Below are 7,071 nucleotides of genomic sequence, written 5' to 3'. Positions count from 1 at the left end.
CTAATTCCCTCCTAAGATCAGAAGTCATCTCGTCAAAAGGTATAAATCTGTTTTCTGTAAATACAAGGTTTTGTGTTTGGCCTGGCCGTATTTTGATGTTTTAAATTTGCTTGGAATACCTGCCCATGCCTTGGACTCACCCATGCCTGACTTTTTCTGACCAGGTAACAACCCTCTCTGAAAACTTAGTGGTGTCTCATAAATTCTGATGTGGGATCTGAACTTATTTCCTCACTTGAAATATTGAGCTATGCAGATCACTAATCAACTATGTGCTTTTGTATTATACTAATCAAAATCCTGTTAGCTGTAAGTTATCCGAGACACCCCCCTCTGCAAATTTTTGTGTCACAAAACATCTTTCCTGAAAGTGGGGTGCTGATTTCTAGCCATGTTGGGAGAGAAAGTCGCTGATCAGCTCTCTTTGTGTACTCAAATAGAAGCTTGTTTTAGTTTGATTTAAAAATGGAGTTGTTTCCTGTAAGGGTCGGGGCAGAAGCTTGTACTGCCTCTGAGGAGCTCCTTGAGGGTCTTGGGGTACCTGGTGCAAGGAGACTGGCAGAGAAAAGTGGGAGAAAGAGACATCACTTGGGCTCCTGGGTGGTTCTGGAAGCAGAAAAACAACTTGCTTCTAAAGCAGCCAGACTGGTTTGCTCTGGAGGGATTGTGCCTGTGTTTCTGTGCCTATAAATACCAGAGAGGTACTGGTGGGGTATCTGCCCTGGGCATCGGCTCCCCACCCCCTCAGTCTCTTTGAGCCTGCCGGGTTAACACCCAGGCTTTTCCCTGCAACCTGAAGCCCACCTTGGTCAGCGTCTGTGAAATCTCTAGCCAAGTCGTTCACAGCAAGAGTTGCTCCATAAAGTGGTGGTCTTGGCCTCTAGAAGCCATCCAGGCAGCAGGGGCTGGGGTGGGCTTCCAGGGTGCATCCAGCTGGAGAATGTAATGGAAACTGGCTGACTTGGATCTGAAGAGGGACACCTAGTTCAAAGTGAATCCTCATACCTGAAGTTCCGGGTACATATGCCTGGCTCGGGCAGTGCCTTCATCCCCACCATCAACGCCATCACCACCAGCCAGGACCTGCAGTGGATGGTGCAGCCCACAGTGATCACCTCCATGTCCAGCCCCTACCAGCGCTCGCACCCCTACAGCCCGCTGCCTGGCCTAGGCTCTGTCCCTGCGCACATGGCCCTCTCAAGACCTGGTGTGATCAAGACCATCGGCACCACCGTGGGCCAAAGGAGGAGAGATGAGCAGCGGTCTCCCGAGGAGGAGGAGAAGCGTTGGATCCGGAGGGAGAGGAACAAACTGGCCGCTGCCAAGTGCCGGAACCGCCGCCGGGAGCTGACGGAGAAGCTGCAGGCGGAGACAGAGGAGCTGGAGGAGGAGAAGTCAGGCCTGCAGAAGGAGATCGCTGAGCTACAGAAGGAAAAGGAGAAGCTGGAGTTCATGTTGGTGGCCCACGGCCCTGTGTGCAAGATCAGCCCTGAGGAGCGCCGATCTCCTCCAGCCCCCAGGCTGCAACCCATGCGCAGTGGGGGCAGTGCGGTGGGCGCTGTGGTAGTGAAACAAGAGCCCTTAGAAGAGGACAGCCCCTCGTCCTCGTCAGCAGGGCTGGACAAGGCCCAGCGCTCCGTCATCAAGCCCATCTGCATTGCCTTGCCAGGGGCTTCTATGGGGAGGAGCCTCTGCACACCCCCATCGTGGTGACCTCCACGCCTGCCATCACTCCGGGCACCTCGAACCTCATCTTCGCCTACCCCAGCGTCCTGGAGCAGGAGTCGCCTGCGTCACCCTCCGAGTCCTGCTCCAAGGCTCACCGCAGAAGCAATAGCAGCGGGGACCAGTCGTCAGATTCCTTGAACTCCCCCACTCTGCTGGCTCTGTAACCCCGTGCTCTCCTCCCCAGCTCTGGAGGGGTCCTCGGCACTGCCTCCTCCCAGGGACCAGCACCTTCAAGAGCTCCAGAGCCCTGAGGGCCAGAGGAAGCCCTGCCAGGGACCTTCCGGGCTCTGAGGGACCCAGGTGGGACTTGGCAGTGAAGCTTTAGAAGACTCGGGTTGCTCCTTGTAAGCCATGGGACCTCCTCCCTTGCTGGTCTTGCAGAGAATTCTCCTCCTCCAAAGCCAAGGAGAGCTTGGTTTGGCAGAGGGGACCTGTCTCTGGCTTCTGAAGAGCCTGGAGCTTCCCAGATGGTCCCGCCCCTTTGTTACCTGTTGTCTCTGGAGCAATGCTGTCCTCCCCACCCCACCAAGCATGCTCAGTGCCTTTTGGTTCACCTTCCCTGGACGTGCCCCTTCCCTCCCACAGTGTCAGTCTCACTGCCTCTTGGTTTTTATCAAATTTGCCATGACATTTCATCAGGGTGGTCTAGATATTAAAGCTCTTCATTTCTTGAGGCATGGCAGCAGGTGACTCTTCCATGGGGGCTGAGTTGTCCAGAAGGGGACAAAGTGCAATACAGAACCTTCCCTCCAAGGATACTCCCCAGTGCACCACTGCCTCCAGAGGCTCTCAAGCAGGGGCCAACCTCACTGGGAGTCTTGAAAGACCTTTCCACTGCACCATCTGAGGTGGCTTGGGACCACCAGCCTGACCAGAAGAGTGGGTGTGAAACAGCCAGGGCACAGGGTGGGGGTTGCCAAACACCTAATTATCAGGCCAGGAGTAGTGCTGACAAAGTCACCTGGGTGTCCTAGCCAGCTTCCCTTCGCCTGATGTCTTGAGCAGGGTGTCTCCTATAATTATAGCCTCACTATTCTGCCCCTGGACCATTCTCTCCAGACCAGGGAGGCATCCCTCCCAGGAACCACACATCACTCCAAGGCCCTGCTGGGCTCCACCCTTCCCTGGCTCTCGGGGTGACGCCACCCACGGAGATTTAATGAGCGTGGGCCTGGACCCTCCCCAAGGGAGGCTCCTCTCCAAGCCTCAAAGGATGGAAGAGCCAGGTAGGAAGGAGGAAGGCGGTCCCTGGGGTAGGTTCTGCAGCAGCAGCTGCCACTGCCCCAGTGGCCAACCTTCCCTGCTGTGGCCCTGCAGCATAGGCCCTGTCTGCCCTCTGTGGTCATCTGACATCTGGTGGCTCCAGTGCTTTCTCTCTCATGCTTCCCCTGCCCCATCCCAGAGTGCTCTTCTGGCCCAGTTGACAAGCTGTGAGCAGCTGGCCCATGAGCTTTTGCTTGGGGCTCGTGTGCCATTTCTGGTTGTTGAATCTTTCCAGCTGCTGAAATTGGAGCTAGGATGTGTTGCTTTCCACCGCAGGAGAGCTGCCCCCTACCACGGGTCCCCTGGCCTCCACCCCTCTCAGCTTTTTCTCCCCAGAGCATGTTGACACATGTCCCTGGGAAGCGGCTTCTGGTCAGAACTGGCCTCTGTGGAGCTGGAACTCTGAGGGAGTCTCACTGTTGGTGACTCAGCTCCAGAGAGATCAGTGTCCATCCATTCAAAATGATGTCAATGCTACTTAAATCCAGTGGCAGTTACATTTCTGAGTCCGACTCTGGAGAGACCAGGAACAGCTTTACAGACCTGTTCTTATTATACCTGAGGTCACAGGTGCTGGCCATTATTTAATTCCACCCCCAACTCCCCCTTGATGCACTAGACATGCAGGATGGAAGAGACTTAGGCTGAAGATCCGTGGCCCAGCAGGACCAGAAGGAACGTGCACAGGGGTCAGCCACAGAGAGAGGAGATGAAAAGAAAAGGATTTTGTTCTAAACACTTTAAACGTGTTCTTTCCCATGTTCCCTGGCAGTGACGCTGCGCTCTGGTTCCCCAGGGTCTTTGGGAAAGTGCTTCTAAGAAGAAAGGGCAGCGGTGTTTCTGGTCTTAGATTAATTAATCAAAGAAGGAGGGCTAGCAGGCGATGGCTGAGGAAGCTGGGTGCTCTCAGCTTGGAAAGGCTTCATCATCTCAACTGGTCTTGGGAGCCAAGTGGGAGCTGTTTGTCTTTGTGCATATAGATATTTCTTAAATGAAGCTGCTTTCTGATCTTTTATTTCTAAAATCCCCTTTTGACCCCAGTCTGTATAGCATGGACCCCAACACCGGTCATGGTCTGTGACTTGGAGCCACGCTGGATGTTCCTGAGCCAGAGTTTGGCTTCTGATTTCAAGCCCTGCTGGCATCTGAACCTGCAGGAGGCACGGCCCCAGGGACTTCAGAAGCCTATGAGATGTGACCTTCAAGATTTTCTTGCTGTGTCTTAGGAGGTTGTTTGGCTTCCCCAAAGCCAGAGGTCTTTTGGGGAAGGTCGAACATTCACTCACTCCTGAGTCATGAGCCTGTCCTAGGTCGCTGCCTTCTGGCTTGCTCTCCAGGTTCACTCCTGCCCGCCACACACACGCACTTGCTCTGGAACCACCAGACACCCAGCCTTTGCTCCCTCCGTGGCTCCACACAAGGGGACAGCTGCAGCGGAGATGCCTTTGTGCTCAGGAGAGGAACCGCTGTGCCTCCCCTTGTCTCCAGCAAGGAGGCAGCTGGTATGGACCTGGGTGGGTCTGCAGGTGACTGGGATGGCATGTGGAGACACCCCTTCAGGGTCCAGTGTGAAACACACAGTCTTTGTGGCTGCCTGGATGGCCTTTCTGGGAATGGTCCTGCCCCTGGATGAGTTGATGGGGACAGTTGCTGACCTAGAAAAGAGGAGATGGTAGGTGAAGCTTAGGGAATTGCTGGAGCCAACTCCAAACTGAGAAGTCCCTGGGGAGGTTTTTCAGAATGAGTGGAACCTTCTGTGTGGAGGCCAGGTGGGCCGCTGAGGACAGTCGCGCAGGCATCTCAGAGCTGAGAGCCATCAGAGCTGGCTGCTGCTTCTCTCTCCAGCTTTGGGGAGAGGAATCTCCCTCTGCTCCTGGTGAACTCCAGTGGAAGTGGGAGACTTCCCACTCTGGAGCATTGGGGGGTTTTTCTCCCAACCCACAATGAACCTTGCTATCTCACCATGTAACTTCCTTCCCTGTTCAGACATCCGCAGGCACCTTTAGGGACAGAAAGAATAAACACCTACTATGTGCCAGGCACTGTTAGGCACTTTTCTATTTATCTTCTTTGAAATGAGGGCATCCCATATAAAGGGCCCCCAAATGATGGCTAAAAAGAAACAGTTGGAGGTGAGAAGTTTCCAAAGAACGAGTAAGATCGGCTTCAGTCTGATGTTTGTTCTCAAAGACCCACCCCCCAGAGCATCTGCCCACCTCCAGACCCTCTTTCACCTTGGCCTGTGATCATCTGCACCCCTCTGATTTCTGGAGGGGTAACCTGAGTCCCTAAAGAGTTGTGGGCCCATAGAATATGTGCTGTGCATAACTTTCTTTTTGAAACTTAGGTCAAGGGGTCTTACTGCATTCTGTTTATTGATTCTTCTTGGCATTCATCTTAAAAGCCAGCATCTCACTATTTATTGACAGGTTGTGGAGTGCGCGTGTGAGAGAGATAGATAGATAGATAGATAGATAGAGAGAGAGAGAGAGAGAGACTCTCTGTGTGTGTGTGTGCACGCATATGTGCGTACACATTTCCAGGAGTGTCTTGGCCATGCATCAACAAAGCGTTTTAATAGCTGACGACATGTTCCAGAGGGGCTGAGTCAATTTTTTTTTTTTAAACAACAGCAACCAACATTTATTTTAGTACTAAGATATTTACAAAATGTTTGTTATTTCATTCAGTTATGTAGATACCTAGTATCCTTTAGAACAAATAAAAAGTCTAATCAAGTGACACTAATCATAATCTCTTTTTTTCTTGGCATACACATATATTCACACACATGCACTCACACACGCACAAACCACTTAGTAGAGACTGTGCTTTCAAAATTAATATATATTTAAATGTAGAAAGCAGAATTAATACTTAACAGATCATTTGCAGAAATGAAGCCATTTTATATGTATATTAAGAGAAACTTCATTAATTTTAAAATTACACAAATGTTTAAAGCTTTAAAAACTAAATGAATTTAGCAACTTATAGAGAACTATAAATCCATATGTGTTTAAAAAATTATTTATAAAAAAATGAATTTTTACTTTTTGGAGCTCTTGTCTCAATGTCTAGAATCATCTTCAATAGATATATCATGAGCTCTGTAATGTTTTGAACAATCAATAAAAAAAAAGAAGGTGCTTTCAAGAAAAAAAGAATACATGAGTATAAAGTTGATCCTGCTTTAAACTTTATTTTAAATATTCTGCTTTTAGTATCTTTAAAGAATGTTTTCTAGATATATATTTTTTTCTCTAAATTCATGTTTGTTTTTTTCAAGAATCTAGAATCCCTTGGCTGACTTAGACCTGTAAAAATAGTATTTTTTACTCTTTTGGACAATTTGCAGGCTGAGTCAAATTTTGACAGGGGTGGGGACATAGAAAGGGAGGGGGGAGAAGAAATTGACACTTATTTTATTATTTATTTTAAATGTTTACATCTTCTTTCTGTTGTACTAAGCCTGAATAGAAACGGATAGCATTAAAATACTCAATTCCTCTCTCTCTCCCCCCCCCCCTTTTTTTTAACTTAGGATAATGATGCCTTTTGTTTCTAAAGTGATTTGTGACTTGTGTTGTATAAACTGTATAAAAAGGTTCTGTTTTTAAAGATGGATTGTCATTCCTCTGGGACAGTGGCTGCCAAGAAATCTATATTGTAAGAGAACACAATGATAGATCTAGCTCTGTCCCTCAAAATTACTTTCTCTGTATTATTAAAAACCTATTCCATTTATTTTACTTTGTGGTTACTTGATTTTGAGGAGAAAAATATTCGACTGTGTATAAAGAGTAGGTATCAGGGTGTCTTTTTTTTTTTTTTTTTTTTTTTTTTGCAGTGGGAGATGTATATATAGTATTTTGGTATTTAGTGGAAACACATGAGCTCTGTGCATCTGTATTTGAGATATGTCAATGAGGTGGAGTGAAGTCTGCTACTAGACCTGGAGGCAAACAAGTCATACAAGGTTTTTGTCACTCTCTGGGGGAACTTAATGACCTTTCTGGATATCTTTTTCTGTTTTTTCGGTAATGGTGAAATGGTCCCCATTGGAGGATCTCGTACATT

At 48.9% G+C, this 7,071-nt stretch overlaps 1 pseudogene; it reads left to right on the top strand.

Moving 5' to 3' along the window:
- The first annotated feature begins 1,023 nt into the window (after window positions 1-1,023).
- LOC143400876 (fos-related antigen 2 pseudogene) lies at window positions 1,024-1,967 on the top strand (annotated as a pseudogene).
- Window positions 1,968-7,071: the final 5,104 nt, after the last annotated feature.

This window comes from Callospermophilus lateralis, chromosome 6, assembly GCF_048772815.1.
Source record: "Callospermophilus lateralis isolate mCalLat2 chromosome 6, mCalLat2.hap1, whole genome shotgun sequence".
Lineage (NCBI taxonomy): Eukaryota > Metazoa > Chordata > Mammalia > Rodentia > Sciuridae > Callospermophilus > Callospermophilus lateralis.
Note: the sequence above shows the minus strand (reverse complement) of the source record. Positions and strands in the feature narration are given on the sequence as shown.